Below are 12,411 nucleotides of genomic sequence, written 5' to 3'. Positions count from 1 at the left end.
ATATATATGATAATTTTTGGAGCAAGTGATTTAGGCTATATCCAGTTTTGTGATATTTGCAACATTGCAACGTGTAGGATTATAGTGCCTGATAAAACTCATAGCATTTAGATGCTCAAAATTCACTCTTTGCAGGAAGTTTTAAATTCTCAGTGGTGGCAAACTATGGCACACACATGTGCTGCAGCCAGCTGTTTGTCATCATTGAAAGCTCTAAAAGGTTCGCCTTCGCTGGTATATGTCAACCATGTCTTTGTACCATTAGAGTTTCTACCATTTCTGGGACAACTACATCAAAGTGTCTAGGGCTAAGACTAGCTTACTTGTGTCTAGCAGGCGTGAGTCTCTGGATTTGATCCTCAGCAATGAAAAAAGAAAAATCTAGAACAACCTTCCTTATCCGTTTGACAATATAGTTACAAAGACTGCTAGGATTTGACTGTAATATTTCTCTCCTCCAGTTGGTGTTGTCATTGAACAGATGATACATTCTAACTTTCTGCATTTCACATTTATTGAATACATTTTAGGTCATGGCACCATGCTGGACCCTAGGAATATAAAGATGAAAAAAAACTAAGGCCTGCTCTAAAAGATATTTACCATCTAGACCAGTGGTGCAAACCTGCTGCACACATATTTGTTTTTCTTTTAAGACATAAGATGTTAATGTAGAGTTTTTTTTTCTAAACAAAAACCTCAGTGTTCAGGTTTAATTGCAGTGTTGGCACTTTGAGATAAATAAGTGGGTTTTGGTTTTGCAGTTGGTTCCTCAGTCTGTAAAAGGTTTGCCATCACAGACCAAAATTCTTAAGTTTTGGTTTATGTAAATGAGATAGCAGTTCTGAGCTCAGATTTCTTTAGCAGGAATATCTGTATGTGTGAAAGGAGTAATGTAGTTTAATTGTCTCTGTTAGGTCAGTCCACTTCTGCCTGGTGGTAGAACCTTCAAAACTGCTAAAATAAAATTTTCAGAAAAGTAGAATCATGACTTTTGGTGTAAATGTGTTGATGAGGTCATCGTGTGTCAATAATTTCAATTCATCTACTTGAAGGATTTAGTAGTATATTAAAGCTACTCATATTTACATATGAGTACTCGTAGACCATTTAATAAAACAAGGTTAAGATTATGGATTAGATACAAGTTTAACATCCTGCAAGAGCACAGAGGATTAAGTTTTGGGTTATCTTTTCCTCTAGATAGAAATTATTTACATCTCTACCAGCCAAACTTCTGTAAATAAACTTTACAGATTTGTAAAATAGCCTAGTCAATTAAGTGATTGAAGCTTCATGCAGAATAGTGTACTGAAAAACAATATTCTTTTGCTTGGTTTCAAGTTTTGGCTGATTTCTGCGAAGGTTGATTGGGTGTGTGAAGGGGCAAAATTACCAGTGTTGACATTGAAAATGCAAGAGGTGATCACTTCTGAAATCCATACACTAAAAGTAGAATGACAGAGGGAAGATTAGCATTAGCCCTGTGCAAGGATGAGCAAATTCATGAAACAGTCCATTTAAGAAAAAGAAATCCCAGCACTTGGTAGGCTGAGGCAGATCCTATCCCCCCAAATAAATAAATAAATACATACATACATAAAAAAGAGAATTGCGGTATTTCTTAGCATTTTGTTTGTTTGCTCTTTATCTTTTATTTTATTTTCTTCTGCTGGGCATCACTGATCTACACTCCCAGTTTCTTTAAAACAAAACGTCACTCAAAGCATCTAAAAACATGTAGAGAGCTACAACCAAAGTGACGTGACGCTACTAATGGATAATACATGGATTGTTCGTGTTACTGCTAAATTATGTATCTTCCCTAAAAGAGCCAACAACTTAAATGCTTTCACTACTACTCTCCAAGAATATTAAAGTTCTCATATTACTTGGGGGAGAAAGCATCAGATGTATTTGTAAATGTAGTTTATTATCTTTGTCTTTGAAGTGCCTTCTGTGCTTTGTGTATGTACTACTTGATTTATCTGAGATAAATCCTCATTCTTCACATGGGAGATGTACTTTAAAATCATTTTGTCAAGGTTTTCAGACTCTTATATTTCCTTTGTAGGTATTTATAAAGAAGAAAAAAAAAGGTGTTGCTTACCAGGCTAGCCATGAAAAAGATAACGTCTCACCATTTGTAGTTAGAAATGTCAGAGAGAGATAGATAGCATTGGTTGAATTCCTGGGCCTAATTTGATTTGGATTAGATACCAACCTCCCTACACTGTGACGGTGTGCTGCTAGATATCTGTCTAAAAGGCAAGGAATGTGAGAGAAGATCTGGGTTAATTAATGGCAGTTATAGCAAGGAAAAAAGTTACGGACTTTGACTGAGAAATGTTCTTGTGAAATCTGAACTATTCTAGTCCTTTGTACTATGTCTCTTGGAAGTTTTAGAGTACTGTAAAAAGTATAGAGTGATTAGAAGATACATTACAAAGTATCTCCTACATGCTGGGCACTATTCCTAATAAAGCTTGCATTCAAAATGACTGGCAGAAAAGCCTGGGGAGACAAAGTCATTATTATCTGAAAGATCAATAAGAATTAATGAAACAAAGAGGGAGAAGATATTTGAGGCAGAGGGAAAAGTAGAAATAGAACTTGTTTTAAAGAAGGAGAGAAGAAGGAGATGATGTCAATATGGTAAACTATATATGTAGACCAAGATAAAGTCCCTATCTAGGACTAGAAAGTCCGTAGGGTTATCATGTATGTAGTAGAGCAATTAGATTACCTTGATCAAAGTTGCTTTTTGAAAAGTTCACACCAAGTGAAAGCCAGAAACTAATAGAGATCTTGTGATTTTTATGACACGAGGCTTGCTCTGAATTTCCTATGGCCACTAAATGTAACAATAGAAGGAATGCAAGGGAATCATTTGGAATTATTCCGAACAAGTAATGACCCAAACTGACCCAAGGGGTTCAGCCAGAACTGGATGAGCATTAAAACTGCATTTTAACTTGCTGCATTTAGCTCTGTCAGTCATGATTTATTAGCCTTTTTCTATTTTCAGTTTAATTTTGGTATGGTATATTTGGAGCAATAGTATTCCATTAACGTGTTTTATGTTGAGTATCCAAAGCATTACCTGAGTTACCACTTGACATAAATCAAATATATGTCTTTTGCATTAACCATGGCCTCTCTTTCAAGTGAATAGTAGTTTGAATATATTCTCTGTTAGCCTGTATGTTTGAATGAGGAAGGAATTTTAATGTAACTAATGGATTTAGCATTATATCATGTAGTAAAATTAAAAATTAACAACCTAAAATTCTTACTTTTCATAAAAATATGTGATAATTAAGTAAAAGCATTTTGAAATGTATAAGGTATTATGTAATTCACCATTTTTCCCCCTCTTGAAGACAGGGTCTTGCTTTGTAGTTCAGGCTGGCCGTAAACTCACTGTGTAGCCCAGGCTGGCCTCAAAGTTGCAGAGATCTTCCTGCCTCAGCCTCCCAAGTACTGGGATTATAGGTATGCCTTGTCACACTGGGCCTCACATTTTAATGTGTATTAGTGAAGCAGCACAAATGAAAATAGCATAAAAGTCTATGTAGGAGCACTAGTATTAGCTAAAGTTTACTCTAGTTTGGTTCATTAAACCATTTTTGTAAACTCCATCTCTACCTGTTACTTGCAAAACACTGTAACTCTTTTTTACCTGATGCATTAGTACCATCCAATAGTTAATTCTACCTTCTTGAAGTCCTTATTTGGCTTCCCAAACACCAAACTTCTGGGTTTTTAGATATTCCTTCTGGTTTTTTAGATACTGTACTCTTTGTAGGTCTTATGTTTTGATTGTTCTTCCTCTTCCTAACCACATCATTCTTACTTCCCTAGATCTTAGTTGTTATAGATGTGTTTTTCTTTCCTTTTCTTCTTCCTTCTTACTTCCTCTTTCTCCTTCCTTCTATCCATCCATCCATAGTAGGAATTGAATTCAGGGCCTGTGTACTGAGCTACATCTCCAATTGTTTTATCTTCACTACTGCTACTACTACTACTACTACTACTACTACTACTACTACTACTACTACTACAGTATTACTATTTTGAGACAGGGTTTGCTAAGTTGCCCAGGTGGGAATCAAACGTGTGAGTCTCCTGCTCATTTTCTGGTATTACAGGTGTGCACCACCACTTGTGGCTTTTCTCTTTTTATTTTTTCCCCCTTCCTTTCCCTTCTCTTCTCTTGCCTTCCTTTCTCTCATTTTCCCTTTCTCCTTCCTTTTTTAACCCCCCCCTTCCTCCTGTTCTTCCGTGCTAAGGATTGAACCTGAACCTTGTATATACTAGGCAAGTGCTTTACCACTGCGCTATATATCCCCAGCTCTCAATTCATTTTCCTACTTCAGACCCCTCTCCTAAAATGCAGCTTTCATCTTATATCTTGATATTTCCACATAGATGTGTGATAGGCATTTCAACCAATACTGAATTCCTCTTGTCCCTAGAGCTTGCTGCTTTTGTAGTGGTTCCCTATCAGTAAATGTCTACTCCAGCCTTCCAGTTATTCAAACTAAAAATCTTCAGTTATTTTTGTATCTTGTCTTTTCATTCTACACATCCAATCTGCCAGCAAATCAAATCCTTTTAACTCTACTTCAAGCTAAAACTATAACGAGTCACCATTTCAGACTGTTCTTCTATCACCTAGAACCAAATCATCATTGCCAGTCTCCTGGATTATTGAAATAGCTTCTTAACTGGTCTCTTCACTCTTGATCCATTTGGTTTTTTTTTGTTTTGTTTTGTTTTGTTTTCTCAGCACAGTAGAGATAAGTGAGGTCATGTCACTCTTCCATTCAAAACTGTTAGTGCTTTGCAGAATAAAAATCAAATGTCCTCTTAATGGCCCACTCTGCCCTCTTATATTCTGATGCTTCCCTCAGCTGCCTGTAACTCTGCTCTTACCCCATACTTATTCCTGTAACACCTCTGACATGTGCTAGCTTCAGGACTTCTGTACTTGGTGTATCTTCTTCCTGGAACACCCTTTCTTCAGATAATCATGCAGCCAGCCTTTTTTTCTCCTTTAGATCTTTCTAGCCATACATCATCTCCCTTCCCTGCAGCCCATCTAGAGCTGCTACACCTGCTGTGGGATTTTCCGACATATTCACAGCGTACCCCAAATCCAGCTCATCATTTCCAGTGTAAGTGGTGGTCCCTAACCAGAAGCTCAGTCATTGACCTTTCCTGTCTCTCACACTCAACTTACATCCAATCACTGACCCCTGATGACACTTCCTCCTAAATTAAGAGTTTTCTAACTTCTTTGATATGTATCCCCACAAGAACTTTGAAAAACTAGTTCCTTTATGTTGACATCTAACAATTTTCATTTTAAGTGTAAGTAGTAGTTGTAAAGGATATAATTTTGTATGTGTTATAAATACTAATGGTTTTAAAGTGAAACAGTTCAATCTTAAATGTATATAGTAGAATCTACCAAAATAATTTTATATTCACTATCATCCCTTTAAAATAGACATGACAAAGTGCATCTTCAACAGTTGGGAATTTTACATTATTTTCTCTGTGAACTTTTCATCTCACTTGTACATAATTAAAATTTTAGATTTTTAAAAGTCTACGATCCCTTCATTGTATTTATTTCTTTATAATAGCAAAATATCTATACATTGAATTATTTAAAAATTTCTGTATGACCATAAAGCTTTAAAAACTTTTAGGCAGATGTGATGGTGCTCTCAGTAACTTAGTGACCTAGCAAGGCCCTGTCTCAAAAAAATTTTAAGGACGGGGGACAAGTGGGAAGGAACATAGTTCAGCACAGAAGCCCTGGATTTGATCCCCAGAACCATACACACACAAAAGAAAAACAAACTAAACCTTTCTTTTGAGTTGAATTATTAAGATGTTGATCAAAGAAGTGTATCATTAATTTTGAAAAATAATCACCATAAAGCTTTAGTGAATATATATCCCTCAGTAACATCTGTGTAATTGCATAGTTTTTTAATTAGTTCTTATTTCATGGATGAATTTATTTATGCTAGGGCCTTGGCAGAGAGAATCAAGGTTCAGCATCATTTCTATTTGTATGAGTTCTCTCCATATTGATTTCCATAGTGGTTGCACCAGTCTGCACTCCTATCAACAATGGAGAAGGGTTCTTTTCTCCCCACAACTCCATCAACATTTGTTATTGGTTGATTTCTTGATAGCAGCCATTCTTTGTGGGGTGAGGTAGAATCTCGGTGTTGTTTTCATCTGAATCTCTTGAATGACCAGTGATGTGGAACATTTTTTCATGTATTTAGTTGATGCTTTTACTTGTTTGTTTGAGAATGTCTGTTCATTTCAGATGCCCATTTTTTCAGGTCTTTATATTTGGGGGGCTGATTTTTTTTAAAATTCTTTATATATTCTAGATAATAGTCCTTTGTCTGAGGAGCAGCTGGTAAAATTTTTTTCCCACATTGTAGGTTGTCTTTTAGTTCTGTTGATGGTTTCTTTTGCAGTGCAGAAGCTTCTTAATAGGATGAGATCCCAGTTGTTGATTCTTTCTGCTAGTGCCTGTGCTACTGAGGATTTGTTCATAAAGTCTTTTCCTTTGCCTGTGTCTTCAAGAGTTCTGCCTAACTTATCTTCCAGCAGATTTAGTGACTCTTTTTTAATATTTAAATCTTTAATCCACTTGGATTTTAGTTTAGTGCATGGTGAAAGATAAGGGTCTAGTTTTAATCGTTGGCAGGTTGAAATCCAGTTTTTCGAACACCATTTATTAAAGAGGCTATCTTGCCTACAGTGAGGATGGTTGGCTTCTTTGTCAAAGATGAGGTAGCTGAATACATCTGGAGTTGTTTTTGTATCTTCCAATCTATTCCACTGATCCTCAGATCTGTTTCTCTGCCAGTACCATGCTGTTTTTATCACAGTGGCTTTGTAGCATAGTTTCATATTGGGAATTGTTATACCCACTGCCATGTGTCTGTTGCCTAGGATGGCTTTTGCTGTTCTTGGTCTCTTCTGGTACCAAATGAATTTTTGAATTATTTTTTCTAGTTCTGTGAAATATACTGTTGGCATTTCAATCGGCATTGCGTTGAATCTGTATAGCAGTTTTGGTAGTATGGCCATTTTCACTATGTTGATTCTTCCTACCCAGGAGCAGGGGATATCTTTCCATTTTCTTATATCCTCTTTGATCTCTTTTTTCAGAGTGCTATAGTTTTCAGTGTGTAGAGGTCTTTTGCTTCTTTTGTTAGATTGGTTCCTAGATACTTCTTTTTTTGGGATGCTCTTGTGAAAGGAATTGTTTCCCTAATTTCTCTCTCAGTGAGACTGTTATTTGTGTACAAGAAGGCTCTTGCTTTTTGATTGTCGAACTTGTATCCAGCTACTCTGCTAAAAGTGTCAATTAAGTCTAGAAGTCTTTTGGTGGAATTTTTTAGGTCTTCAATGTAGAGTATCATATCGTCAGTAAATAATGACAATTTAACTTCTTCCTTCCCTATCTTTATTGCTTTAATTTCTTTCGCTTGTCTAATTGATGTGGCTAATTTTCCAGAACTATATTGAAGAGGAGTGGTGATAGTGGGCATCCTTGTCTTGTTTCTGATTTTAAAATGAAGGTTTTCAGTTTTTGGCCATTTAATATGATGATGGCTTTTGGTTTTTCATAGATAGGCTTTATCAAGTTGAGATATAGACCATCTATGCCAATTTTTGCAGGGTTTTTGTCATGAATGGGTGTTGACAAACACCATCCCTCTGCTGGGTATCTTTCCAAAAGAATTAAAAGAATCATATCACAGTGATATATGCACACCTGTGTTTATAGCAGCACAGTTTGTAATTCCTAAAACTTGGAAACAGCCCATTTGCCCATCAGTTGGAGACTGGATAAAGATGATGTGGTTTTTCTATAAAATGGAATACTACTCAGCCATAAAAAATGAGAAATTAGAGTTATCCATAGAAAAATGGATACATATTGAGGATATACTCCTAAGTGAAATAAATAAGGCACACATATATAAATACTGAGTAGTTTCTCTGGTGTGAAAAACTATAATGGTACATGAGAGCCTAATGATATAATTGACAATGTGAAATAGGAAGTAAAGGGCTGAAGGTATAGGGGAAGTGGGAAGGGTAGGGGAAAGGTAATAAGGGAAAAAAAACCATGAGAAAATGAAAAAGTGAAATAAAGTGTTTGTAAATAGGGAAGAGAGGAGGGGTTCAAGTGAGTGCAGGGATAAGGGGGAAAAATGAAAACTAAAACCTGTCACATAAAGGTACAAGATCCCAATGATGAATGTAATTGTACTGTATACCTAAAGTGTACCAATAAACTCAGAAAAAAAAGGTTCAGCATCATTTCTATTTCTATTTTTTCATAGAAGCCCCCAAGAACCCTTTTTAACATGAGTACAATAAAAATTTAAAGCAACCAAACTTTTTTTTTTTTTTTTTTGGTAGCAGGGACCGAACTCGGGTCCTTGTGCTTGTGAGACAGGTGCTGGAACCACTGAGCTAAATTCCTACCCCCAGTTTTTAAAATTTCTTTAAGAATATATGGGGAATTACATAATTCTTTCAAATTATGAGGTATGATCAAAAATATGGTAAATGTTTGCATTTTAAAAACATTACAGTAAAAGACACATTGCTATTAATTCCCCTGAGGATACCACCCCTCACTTCATACACAGTTGTCCCATCCTTCTTGTACCTTTCTGAAGCCCTACTGAAAGTCCCCCTTTGTGAGTGTTGTCAGGTGCACTGTTGTGGCTGCCTTTGTGTCCTGAATCAATTAAAAATGTTTATCTTTCATGTTCATTTTGACTTTGGAGCAGAGCCAGAAGTCAGCCACACAGTGCCAGATCTGGTGAATAAGGTCGATGAGGACACACTATAATGTTTTTACAAACCTGCCTTTCCAGCAGCAGCATTCATCATACTTATGATCACACCACATAAAGACATTCACAAAAGAGGATATCCAAAGCTGCTTCAGATAGTAGCAAGAAGAATGGGATAAGTGTGTTTCAAGTTGGGGAGTACCCTGAGGGGGATTAATGGCAGTGTGTCTTACTGTAATATTTTTTAAACACTCACTGTATAATTTGATTACTCCTTGTATATAGTGAATCTGTTGTCAAAAATGACTTTTAATGATCATCCATCACCTCATTTCACTTCTTCCAGTTCAATTTTGTTTAAAGCAAGAAGTTAGAAATGACCTGATTTGGAAAATAATTTGTTTGCTATTTAGTCATTTATTTTTTCAGATTTTTCAGGATTTATCAAATAACTCATAACTGAAGTTCTTTTTATGTGGAGGTATTTTGATCCAATTTACCCAAGAAAGATTGGGACAATATAAACAGTAGTAATTTCATTATACTTTAGTCGAGGTGATATGTATTGATAAAATGCATTTTATCTTCCCATAGTCTTTAAATTTATTAACATTCCATCCTTGGTGCTGCACATCTAGCTCATTGTATTAGTTTCTGTTGGTGGATACTAAACAATCTCAAACATGGTGACTTAATATAACATCCATTTATTGTCTTAGAGTTTCTAAGGTTAAAAGTGTACGCATAGCCCAGCTGGGTTCACTGTTTAAGGCCTTAAAAGGCTGAAATCAAAGTTTTGTCTGGGGCTGCAGTGTCATCTGAGGCCGGAGTACTCCTTCTAAACTTAGGTGATTATTGGAAGAATTCATTGCCTGTCAGTTGCAGGACTGAAGCCTAAAGCTTCTAAAGACCACCTGCCATTCCTGGCCACACAGTCTTCACTGTGACCTATCCATTTGCTTCTTTAAATTCAAGAGGAAAGTATCTGTTGCTATTTTTAGGGGTTGCTAGGAATTAAATCCAGCACTGTACATGCTAGGTAAGTGCTCTACTTCTTAGCTGCACCACAACTCAGTTGTTACCCTTTCCCCATACTTTTATACCCACCTGTGAAAGACTCATATGATTAGGTTAGGTTTATCCAGGGTAATCTTTTTTTGTGGGGGGGGGTACTGGGGATCAGTCTCCGGTCCTTGCACTTACGAGGCAGGTGGCAGAACCACTGAGCTAAATCCCAGGGTAATCTGTTGTTGAAAGTGAAGTCAACAGATTAGTGACTTTAGTCATCTTTGCCATATTTGATAAGCTGATCACAGGAAGGATAGCATTGTATTCACAGGTCCCCTCTCTACTCAAGGGGAAAGAACTGTACATTCCATGTGTACCAGGGGTGGGCACCCTGGGAGCCGACTTCAGTTCTGTTTTCCATATTCGTTTTATAGAAAATACCTACCACACAATCTAATTAGTAAGGTCAGGTGTTTGATCTGTGGTACTGGGGATTGGATCCATGGAGCATTCGCCTACATTCCCAGCCTCCTACTTTTTTAATTTTGTGACAGTGTCTTTCTTAGTTGGCTACACTGGCCTGGAGCTTGAAATCCTCCCCCTCAGTCTCTTAAATAGCTGCCATCATGTCTAGCTGTAAGATCAGTTTTAGTTGTCAAATCAGCAAACCTAATCATTTTTATCTTTTGGCAGATTAAGTCTGACTTAGTTTTAAATCAAATGAGTCTTATGCCAGCCATCTCACTTTTGAATGCAGACTAAGAGAGAAAGACAAATAAAGTGTAAAAACTTGCTTTGGAATTTTCTCTCAATGAAATAATATTACCTCAGGTATTTCTTTTATTTTTATGAACATATTGTCTATATTAATGCGATTCCCTGTGGTATTTTGATATATTCATAAAACATGCATTGACATAGCTCGTTTTTCCCACTCTTGTCACCTCTCTCTTCCTACAGACATCCTCCCGGTTTCTAGTAATCATTATCCTACTTCAGCTTGACTTTTTAAGTTTGCACACTTGAGAGAGATGTGGTAATACTAGTCTTTTTTGGGTCTGGCTTATTTCACTTAACTTTTCATTTTATTTTTTTGTTTCATAAATCTTTTTTATGATTAACTTTTTATTTTAAAGATTTCTCTGTTTTCATGGGCTTGTCAGGAGAATGTATTTTTTGATGGGAGACCAAGGGATGGAAGAGACAAGGTACTTAAATGAAAATAGCTATAACTATCTGTTTAGTGTCCTAGAATGAATTTTATTGAGCCCAGAAGCAGCACACCATGGCAGTTTGAAGATAACAGAGAAATCTACCTTTCTTCAGTAAAGTGGGAGGCAGTTGTGAGAGAGGTAGGAAAGGAGAACCGGCTTACACTTGTCAGGGCAGCAGATCTTTAAGTAAGAATATGTATAGTAGTGTAGGTAGTGTGCTGACAGATGAGTGTTTGGTTCAAGAATTCTTAAACTTTGAGTAAAACAAGTTTAATAATAGTGGTCTTTTCCATTTCATGAGTTAAAGACATTATTATTGATTTTTTTATTTTATTTTTCTGAGATCTTTGGCATCTGCTTCAATTTACTTGCTACAGTAGTGGAAGATTGTAATGTTAGTAAACAGATATAGAAATCTTAAAGAGAAAATGGCTTATATTTTTTTTCTTAATGTACATGCATATAGTTTTGGTTTTAAGTTTCATAGTTTTTTTTTTTTTACTAGCATTGTCTCTGCTAAAAATGATGAAATAAGTATCTTAATATTTCATGCCCATCAAAGAACACTGACTTTCATATGTTCTGTCACTAGAACAACTTGGGAACATTGATCTATCTTGTCCTTTCATGGCTTTTAGTGGACTGCCTTTATGGGGAGTTGCTTAAAGCTCTACATAGCAAGACCTTGACTCAAAAACCAAATCAAACCAAAATCTTTGCCTAACCCAGGGTTACAAAAAAGTTCTTTTCGTTTGTTTGTTTGATGGTCTGTAGATTTTTTAATTTTAAATTTAAATCCATGATCCATTTCAGTTAATTTTATATATGGTAGAATAATTCCATATATGGTTTGTTTGGTGTTTTACATATATTTGTGTCTTATTGTGTCACCATTATTGAAAAGGCTGTCCTTTCTCCTAAAAAACAGTCATTGCTTCCACTTTTTTAGACCATATTATTATTATTATTATTATTTTTTTTTTTTTTGGTTCTGGGGATTGAACTCAGGACCTTAACGCTTGTGAGGCAGGAGGTGGCACCACTGAGCTACATCCCTGGCCTAAAACCATATTCTTCTGTTATTTTTTTTTTTCTTTTTATTGAGTTTACTGGTACAATCTAGGTATAAAATACAATTACATTCATCATTGGGATTCTGTACCTTTACATAATAGGTCTTGATTCTCATTTTTTCCCCTTGTCCCTGCCCTCCCTTCTCCCCCTCTTCCCCTCCCCATTTACAAACACTTTATTTCCATTTTTTCAGTTTCTCATATTTTTTCCTCTCCCTTATTACCTTTCCCCCACCCTTCCCACTTTCCCTACACCTT

The 12,411-nt window shown here is 36.1% G+C and overlaps 1 protein-coding gene and 1 non-coding gene across 2 annotated transcripts in view; both read left to right on the top strand.

Moving 5' to 3' along the window:
• The window catches only part of Sos2 (SOS Ras/Rho guanine nucleotide exchange factor 2), an 82,800-nt gene that overhangs the window by 2,960 nt on the left and 67,429 nt on the right, over window positions 1-12,411 (top strand). The window lies entirely within an intron of this gene.
• LOC117286620 lies at window positions 1,425-1,526 on the top strand. The gene has a single exon (XR_004517780.1). It is a non-coding gene; the product is annotated as a U6 spliceosomal RNA (small nuclear RNA).

Source organism: Fukomys damarensis, unplaced genomic scaffold (assembly GCF_012274545.1).
Source record: "Fukomys damarensis isolate Sample0158 unplaced genomic scaffold, DMR_v1.0_HiC HiC_scaffold_17, whole genome shotgun sequence".
Lineage (NCBI taxonomy): Eukaryota > Metazoa > Chordata > Mammalia > Rodentia > Bathyergidae > Fukomys > Fukomys damarensis.
The sequence above is the reverse complement of the archived record's forward strand: the minus strand, read 5'-3'. Positions and strand labels throughout refer to the sequence as shown.